Genomic DNA, 10,106 nt, shown 5'->3' with positions numbered 1-10,106 from the left:
ATTTTCTGGATTAATCCCCTATCAGAAATTTGATTTGTAAGTATTGTCTCTCAGTCTGTAGGTTTCCTTTTCATTCTGTTGACAGTGTCCTTTTATGCCCAATAGTTTTCAAGTTTGGAGTGTATTTGTGTGTGAGTGTCTCTATCTTTATGTTAAACTATTATCTTGTCTCAATGATAGCATTCATATTTTGGAAATACACATAACAATTGAAACTTTCCATAATACATGAATTTTCTGATAAGTCATGATTTTTCCTACTCTATATTAATGTGAAAACTATCCTTCTGATTAACTTGTTCTATATTTCAAACTATTATTTGGTTGTGGGTTACTTTACTTAATGTTGATGGTTAATGATCTCACATATCCTGGTTTTTGAAAGTTTAATATATTAGGGAAATTAGTTTATATATTAGGGAAAAGTAATACACTTGTAAAGTGAACATCTGAAGCTTCTTTTTAAAAGTTATTTTGAAAAAGTATGGTTACTATAAAATATTCTACATATAAACAGAAAATCTTATATGTATTTAATTATAATGAAAATGTTAACCAATCCAACTTTAGGAAAAAAGGAGTGATTCATTTGTTAAAGGAAAACAATTAAAATACATATGTGTTAAATTATAGGTCTAATTATACTTTCAGTAGGGTATACTTTTGCACTGTTATTTGTGCTCCATTCATATATGATGACAGAGAGGGCAATGGCACCCCACTCCAGTACTCTTGCCTGGAAAATCCCATGGATGGAGGAGCCTGATAGGCTGCAGTCCATGGGGTCTCTAAAAGTCAGACACGACTGAGCAACTTCACTTCCACTTTTCACTTTCCTGCATTGGAGAAGGAAATGGAAACCCACTCCAGGGTTCTTGCCTGGAGAATCCCAGGGATGGGGGAGCCTGGTGGGCTGCCATCTATGGGGTCGCACAGAGTCGGACACGACTGAAGCGACTTAGAAGCAGCAGCAGCAGCATATATGATGTTCATATCTTGACACAAAGCAGAATTAAGATATTCTTTACAACCTTGTTTTCTTTCTAAAGTAATTATTTTAATCTCAGATTTTATATTTTGTTTCCCAAATAGAAGATAATATAAATAAGTAAATGATAAACCAAGACTTTAGGACCCTATATAATTGTGCATCTTTCATAATAAAGTTCAGTCGTGTCAAATGTATGTATACAATTCCAAGAGAGGGAAGAAGAGGAAGACTATATTTATAAAGCATATCAATCCACCTTAAACATGGGACAATTTATTTAGCTTACTATTTTCTAATTAGATTCAGATAAGTTTTGATTGAGGTAAATGGACAAGAGTTTGAGGAAACTTCAGGAGATAGTGAAGGACAGAGAAGGTTGGCGTGCTGCAGTCCATGGGGTTGCAAGGAATGGAACACGGCTTAGCAACTGAACAACATCTATAGGTTTATATGTTTAAAATAATAAAGTTTGGATTCTATTTTGTGTGAGAATACCTTTGTACCCCCAATTTTAAAAAATGCAGAGAGGGTGGCAGTAGTGGGGCCCAAGGAGGCAGGTGGAGTAAGACAGTGGAACTTGATAAGAAGTACTGTCTGTACTGCCTGGTGGAGGTGAGCTCACTGCACTTCTGCTGTATCAACTGCAAGGGCACTGAGCTGTGTGCTCTGAGTGCTTCTCAGCTGGTACAGAGATCAGCCACCACTGCCGCTATCATGGCTACCGTTACAAGGAAAATCCAATTCTGATACCATGTTAGAAGTGTTTCTTTGACATGTCTTTTTGTTGCTTTGGTTATTATAATTATACATAACGGCCTGCCTCAGAGAATTCGGCCTCTCTGCCTGACTCCTAAACTAAAGTGCCTTTGTTCATGATCCTGCCCACCTGTGGATGGCAAGAAGAAAGAAATGAACACATCTACTGCTTGAGACTTGTCATTCTAGGAGATATTTGCAAGATTAATGGCTTTTGTACTTTGTTTCCCCTTCTCTTCCCATCTCTGATCCATAAAAGAACCTAGTATCCAGAAGAAGATAGTTATTTTGAGACATTAGTCTGCCATCTTCTTGGTCAGCCAAATTACCAAATAACATCTTGCCTCAACACCTCGTCTCCAATTCATTGGCCTGTCATGCAGCCTGCAGAACGAGCTTGGATGTAGTAACACTATCAGCTGGTGGCCACAAGGACAGCTGCTGCTGGATGCCACTGAGCAGTTTAGCTTTGGAAAATGGGAGGATATGGCTGTTCACATTGAAGCTTTCCAGACTCCCCAGGAAGTATTGGCTGAGCAGCAACAGCTGGACTACCTGCCCCTGTGGGACAACTACAGGATAGAGAAGTATGACCAGGACCCTGAGATCTTTATCAGCTGGCTCTCAACTAAGACTACCATGATGTGGAGACAGAGCTGAAGCTCGCACATAAGGACATATGCCTGCAGAAGCTCAAGGAGTGTCAGCAGTGCAAAAAATCACAGGTGACTACAACTTGGTGCCTGCCTTCCTAGGCAAGAACAAGGAGAAGGAGGCTAAGCACAACATCACCAGGGAGGAGAAGTGATTGAAGCTTCAGCCACTCACACAGTTCATTTCCTGTGAGGAGTTTGACAACCTGTTCCATAACATGCACAAAAAGAAGATGCTGTGCACCAAGATTTGGCAGCTGCAGTGGAACCAGCACAAAGGCATCACCAAGATGGAGGAGTTGGCTAAGCATAAGGTGGCCAAGCACAAGTGCAAGAAGAGGAAGAAGAACAAGATTGAGGCAGGCACCAAGTGAGATAAGGAGGATGGCTAGGATGGCGAGACCACTGCCACCCAGAACCTGCCCAGCTCCAAGCCCCTACTGGATGCTGAGAAGGTGCTCTCCAGCTCGCTGAACTTAATCCCCATGTGCTACAGGACCATGAAGACCATCATCTTCAAGAACCACCTCCATAAGAGGCAGACATCCCCTCTAAGAGCCAGCTTCTGGGCTCTTTGGACAAAGTCCTCAAGAAAAGGATTTTAAGTATATCCAGGGATCCTTCCTAAGCTGTAGCTGTGAAAGCTGGAATGATGCTGTAAACCTTGTAAGCCAAAATGGCAAGGGGTGTAGGAGGAGGGGTGGAGAAGAAACACCTTTCCCCCCCCATTATTGCTCATTTTTAACAAGTTGATTAATTTTTTTCCCTTAGGATTTAAATCCTTTATATAGTTCTCTGAAGAAGTAACAGTAACAATCTTACGTCGATCGAGGAGGAGACAAATACATGTATATTTTAACTTAGTCCTAAACCTAGTACTTTATGATGACAATTGCCTTTAAGTGTTCAATTTGGAGAATATTATGATGAAATTTGAAAATTCATGTTTATTTGTGACTTTCTTTGCATCGGTTCATGACTGTTGTGCTGTGGGTGGAGGCAAATCTTTCCCTGCAGTGCTACCAGCTTCACCCTGTGACCTGAGCTCTGCCAGCTGCCCACAGCCACCCACAATGCCTGGCACAGCCTGGCATGTGGCACTTTAGGTGGGGGCTGGGCAGGGTAGGTGAAAGAGAGGCCAGGGAAGGATAGGGTGGGCATCCACAGGGACTTTTCAAGGAGGAATCTGGTGTTGCACAATTTGGCTAAACTGAGCTTCCCGGTAACTACTGGAAGTGGCAGAGTTTGAGCTTGTAACTCCCAAACCGACTGCTGGGGAGCTCACCATGGGAGGAGCAGCAGCCCTCAGCAGGCTCCCCTAGGTCTCTGGGGATGCAGGGACCAACACAGACTGTCAGAACATTAAGCTTCTTCTACTAGGGGTGCTTTTGCTGCTCTTAAAGCTTGTGTGCATTGTATCTGGAAGAACTCATTTTAGGAAACTCATGGCTGAGAGTTTTGAGTCCTGGTACTAGCTCCCTCCAGAGTTTTCACCCCAGTAGCAAGTACCTCTTTCACTGAGACTGGCTATGTGTCTTATTTGGGTGGCAACAGGCACTTGACTAGGCCACGGTGGGAGGGGCCCATAGAGGCCTCTAAGCCTGGGCACTGCTTCACTAGGTCACTGTCTTGAACCAGACTCAGGGGTGGCTCTGCCCAACTCTGTTTAAAGATGGTTTCAGGGGTGCTTTTTCGTGGACACGCACTGTACCTTCCTACTGGAACTTGAATCCTTTGTTTTCCAGCTGCTTGGGGCTCTTGTGTCCAAGACCCTGCAGTAGAGTCAGTAGGATGGCCAGACCCCAGCATTCTCTCTTCCCTTATAGCTACCAAGATTGTTTACCTCCCAGAATGTTTGAAGTTACATTACAGTGAAATTATTTGAAAGAAAGAAAAAAAAAAAAACCAACAACTCATCATTTCCAAGGATGACTTAATTAAGGTGCCTTTTTCTTTCTATTTACATTCTTCTGTCCCCTAAGGTAAATTTTCAGGATTAAATAAACACTTCAAATATATTGTATATGGCTTTGGTTGTAAACCTCATCACATGCTGGCAGAGCAGTACTCCATGTGACCTGAGAACAAACCCAGAATTTCTCTCTGACCATGAAGTAGCAGGCAGTGGTGTCCCTCCTGAGCACCCACTTCATGCTGTCTCCTGCAGGATAACCACGGCTGACAGTGTGTGGACACTGTCTGTGCTGAGCAGAGATAGAGACAGTGCTATGTTTTTACAGGTGTTCTGGCCAGTGTTTCTCACTTGGGGTTCCTGGACCAGCAGTACCAGCACCTCCTGGGAACTTATTGGAACTTCAGGGACTCAGGCCCTGTTCAGTCCTCTAGAGGTGGGGCCGTGGAGCTGTGTTTCTATGAGCCTTCCAGGTGACTAGTCTAAAATTTGAGAACTGCTAGCTTTAGCTACTCTGGTGTCATCAATTTTCTACATTGGATTCCTAATTTGGTGAGATTTTAAATTTAGTCTTATTTTTTAATAAAATGATTCCCAGGCTTTCATTAAGCTTGAGAAGCAAAAACTTCTTCTAAATGTTCATGGCCCTGGCTGAGAATTTTGTGTTTAAATAGGTTTTCAGTATGTGTATCTTTTTGACAGTATGAATATATTTAGGCTTGACTGTTTTTAAACACCACAATGAATGTATAATTTATGTTAAACTATGAATACTTCGTTACAAAGGAAAAGTGATTTTATAATCAGTTGCTTCTTGTCCCATCAACCCCAGCTATTACTGTTACACTAGTTCTTCCCCTGCTGTTAGCTTGGAGCCTTTACATTTCTGTATTTAATTCTCATGATAAATTAGTCACCATAATCCTGTGGAATTAGGTCTTTTCAAAACTGAAACTCTCTGGGTCACAGAAGATAATCAAGCTATTCAGAATAATGTTCTGGATGGCCAGCATTCCGAAAAGGTATTCAAACCAGAACTCTGCCTAGTACTCATATTTCTATTTTACACGTTAAACAGGTTGAGAACAACAACAACAACAACAACAACAACAACAAAAACTAAAAGAGAGAGAGAGCTTTGCTTATATGTTAATCTATATCTTTAGTTTCCTAATTAATGTCCATTTTCCCAGGGACATCCTTGCACTCTGAAGAATGTAATCCCACACTTTGGGTAAAAAGTTAAACAGGAAGATTTGTGAGCAACCAGTTTGTTGTAAATGATACTTTTAAAAATTTTCCATAGGAAGTTGCATGCTATCTCTCTTTATTTTCTGTCTAGAGATCTAACCATTTTCTATTTGGACAGCAATGATGGCTTTACTATGTCCACAAAAGCCCAGAACATCCTTAAACTAAAATGTCCATGCAAACTGATTCTATGTCCAGGCAAACTGACATACATCTGGATACAATTTCTAGAGCTAAACATAATCACAAGACATCATTATTGCAAATCATATTGACAACAATAACCATCTTAGACAGTGAGGATTAAAAGGATATTGAATAAAACACCAGATGCTAAGACAGTTTTCTATAAGCATAATATACAAATAGAACGTCACAAGAAAGTTACATCCTGACACACCTTGTAGGCTTGGGATATCTTCTAGGAATGTGCTCTTTTGAATTAAAGGGAGAATAATTTCTTATTTACCAAGAAATGTCATATGACAAACTCTACTATATCCTCTTTATAATTATTGTATAAAATTATGTTTTAATCAACTTTAAAATTCTTGCTCTGCACATACAGTTATACTCCTAATTTTTAGTGTTATAATATCCCAACATTAAGATTCTTTCCTGCTATTTTTGCATATAGAATATCTGGACTGTGTGAACACTTAAAAATTACTATTGCACATTTGCTTCTGCTGTTTAGGACTGATAAAACCACTTCAAGGACCCCTTGGAAAATTAGACTGTCAGGATTTTCTCAGTCTGCTTGAGAAGCAATCGTATGGTTGAGTTTACTTAAAAATTCCAATGGGATTGGAGCTAAGTTAGCAAAGTTGTTAGAGGTAAAAAAAGAAATAAATAGATGGAACTATATTAATCTATATATCTATGAAACAAAATTTCAAGAACACAATATATGGTAAATTTGGTCAATAATATTAAAATAAGTTTTAAAAATGAAAGAACAAGTATTTCCTTTCCCTATTCCTTTTGCTTAAAAATATTGTCCTTCACAATTTAGTGACAACAATTGATTAGAAATCATACACAATATATTTATTCACAGGTAAATTCTGGAAAATATATTTCTTGGTAGCTTACAATTTGCATTTCCTATAAATCTCATCTCTTACAGTATTTTTTAAAAGTGCCTTGACGAGCCAAATATGTTCTTGAATATTTGAGCAGCTTGTGTTAAAAACGTAGGTCTTTTTTTTTCCTGCCACATTAGGTGACTGTCATAGGAAACAGCTGCAAACAGCATCTGCTTCCATGGCTGATGCCAGGGCAGTATTGGATCCTTGAAATGTCTAAGGGGTCTGTCTGGACAGTGATGAGCTTTCTGTGGGCCCGTTTATTGCTGTTTAGGTTGCAGTAATAGAAATATTGTTAAACAATCTAATGTTTTTTGATTATCAATTTTGTCTGCAGTGCTAAACTATAAAAATGATGTTAATGACATAGTTTTCTAAATTATATGTAAGCATTCCCCGTGTACCTTTGCACTATTTATAGCGAATCAGCAAATTGCAGGAGGAATAGATAAAAATATGTATATTTTTAAGGATCGATTCCGTATGTCTTTATTCTTTAGTTGTACTCATTATCAATAGTGTAACTAACATTTATTTACTATTTCTTATTTGTTCTACCCTAAACACTTTACATATATCACTGCATTACTTCCTAACACCAAATAAGCATAGCTAGAAAGATTAATGCTACTTTGCAAATAAGGAATTGAAGCTTTTAAAGGCATAATACTGTGGACAAATGCTATGAGCTGGAGCCAGATTGTGACTGTGGGCCAGGTCTGGAAGCAGGATGTGACTGAAGGGGAAAATGTGTAGTTCTCCACTGAAAATTGATGCTCCATCCTCCTGCTCTCATTCCTGATTTTAGAAAAGGTTTACATTTACAAAGATTTAGATGCAATTTTCAACTATTCTAAAAACAGCAGGACACACCTGACTTTAATAGTTTTCTTAACTGAAATTTTAGATGTTTTTTTCTTCAGATCAATGTATGAGAAAAGGTTATTTTGATGCATTTTGTGTTCAACTTCCCCTTTAGTGATTCATTTTTGTCTTTTTCTTCCCATCTGTCTACTAAAAAAATGTGAAATTGTAAAAAGAAGGTAGATTGTGGAAGGTAGAATGATTGGCCCCCAAAGATATCTACATCCTAACCCCTGGAATCTATGAACAGGTAAAGATTCATGGCAAAGGAAGTAGAATTAAGGTTGCCAAAAAGCTGACCTTAAAATAAAAAGATTATCCTAGATCATCGGGTTGGTCGTGAAACATGGGACGAAGCAGATGAGAGTTTAGAGTGATGTCATGTGAGAAAAACTTAACCTACATTTGCTGACTTTGACAATGGAGGATGAGAGTATGGCCAAGAAATGGTATGGCCTCTAAAAGCTGGAAAAGGCAAAGAAACAGATTCTCCCCAAGAACCTCTAGAAACGAACACCAAACTTAATTAAGTCCAGTAAGATCTATATCAGACTGATTTATGAAATATAGGATTATATTCTGCAGTTAAGACACTAAATCATTGCTAATTGTTCTCAACAGCAATACAAAAGCAATATATTAATATTGTTTCAGGTCATTCTGAATCAGAACCCTCACTCTAACACCTGCACTGCTTGGGGGTGAGAAGAGCATTATCTACAATGAACAAACAACTCTTTGAAACTAAAACTAAATAATCTAGGGGAGTTTTTGACACTGATTCTATTTCTTCTACACTAATGAATACACATACCTCTTGCAGAAGATACAGGTCAGAAGTACATGTATATATGCCCTTTGTGATCAATATGCAAAAAAAATCACTTTATAAAAAAATCAAATGGGTTATTCAATTACTTATCTCATTATTTAGTCAGTTATCAGATTATCTTGTTCTAAAAATTACATAATTATGCATGCCACTTAGGACACAAAAATATCTTTCAAAATAAGGGAGAGAACAAGGGAGGATAAGAATTCAAAATTCAGGAGACTGAAGTGAAGTTAGTATTTAGGCATAAATCATTAAAAAGAAAAATCATCACAGATTTTAAAAGAGGGTACTCCTTATGTTTCTTACTAAAATATACCTAACATATAAGGACACTCAAATGTTGAAAACAAATTGAATTATACTTCTGGTCAGGAAGTAGAAAGTCTCAAGAGACCAGGGAAAAATCCAAATAGGCTGCAAAAAATCATAGTATTAGGGACCCTCCAGAAATCTGATGATGCAATAAATCTGGAAAAGCTATATTTCAAAAGTAGATAAGCACTTAAATAATTTCTATGCTTGGTGATATGAGATGAGGAAAAGTAAATACACCGTACAGAAGGATGAGAAGAAATGCCTTAAGTTTCAGCAGATTTTTAATGTGATACGTGAGTGAACCTGTTGGATTCAAAACCAGTGGCACCTCACAGATATAATTTGAATCCACTTGCTAATTCCTTCTCATGTGCCATTTACTAAGGGCACAAAAGCTGGGTAAAGGGAAAAAAGACCTGAGAAAATATACCCACAGGATATTGGACTATCTTAGTCCTTTAGGGCTGCTATAGCAAAAAGCCTTAAATGACAGAAAGTTATTTCTCAGAGTTCTGGAGACTGGAAGTCCAAGATCATGGTGCCAGCATGTTTAAAAGAGGGCCTTCCTCCAAGTTGTAGAGTTTTCATTGTATCTTCACATGGCAAAGGGCAAAGGGATGCAAGCAGACCATTGAAAGTTAAAGTCACAGTTGTGTCTGACTCTGCAACCTACCCCATGGACTATACAGTCCATGGAATCTTTAGGGTAGAATAGTGGAGTGGGTAGCCTTTCCCTTCTCCAGGAGATTCCCAACCTAGGGATAGAACCCAGGTCTCATGCATTACAGTCAGATTCTTTACCAACTGAGCTATCAGGGAAGCCCGTACAGGTGTCTTAAAGAGATTAGTATAGTGGTGTCCTGTTAAGGCAGAACAGTGGAAGAAAGGAAAAACCATATAGTAATTCAAGGCTTTCACTGAGTCAGGAGTGGCAAAGAAATTCCCTAAAAGCTAGGGACCTTCAACAGATTACAGCTGAAGCACACAAAAGTCTGGGAGTAAATCATCAAATTGGAGACAAAAGTTTTTCTAGGTACAGAAAGAAGGGAGCTACACTAGAGAAAAAAGGGACTCCTCCCACCTGCCCAAAATTAGAGCTGAAAAGTAGAACTCTGACATCTCACTGAGGATCACATCCCAAACACTGCTGGGACTGGAGGTCTGTGTCCCAATCACCTGATTTACAGATGGGCTGAACTCCTCCCAGGTCCCTTGGCATACAGTGCTGGTGACAGAACCAGAGCTGATGGGGCTGTAGCTGAGTTCTCAGGTTACAGAACTGTTTCCAGGTCCATAGTTGAGACCATGGCCATTGGATGTCAGCTTGACTTCTAAAAATGGGTCTTTGGCCATGGACTGCACTGTAGTTTAACAATCTCCTAGTTCTCAAGTGCCTCCCATGCAGACACTTTTGTTCATGGATACTTGTTATTGTTGTGCA

The 10,106-nt window shown here is 39.0% G+C and overlaps 1 pseudogene; it reads left to right on the top strand.

The window, feature by feature from the left end:
• The first annotated feature begins 2,233 nt into the window (after positions 1–2,233).
• Positions 2,234–3,028, top strand: LOC105000626 (annotated as a pseudogene).
• The last annotated feature ends 7,078 nt before the right edge of the window (positions 3,029–10,106 follow it).

This window comes from Bison bison, unplaced genomic scaffold (genome assembly GCF_000754665.1).
Source record: "Bison bison bison isolate TAMUID 2011002044 unplaced genomic scaffold, Bison_UMD1.0 scf7180017864372, whole genome shotgun sequence".
Lineage (NCBI taxonomy): Eukaryota > Metazoa > Chordata > Mammalia > Artiodactyla > Bovidae > Bison > Bison bison.
Note: the sequence above shows the minus strand (reverse complement) of the source record. Positions and strands in the feature narration are given on the sequence as shown.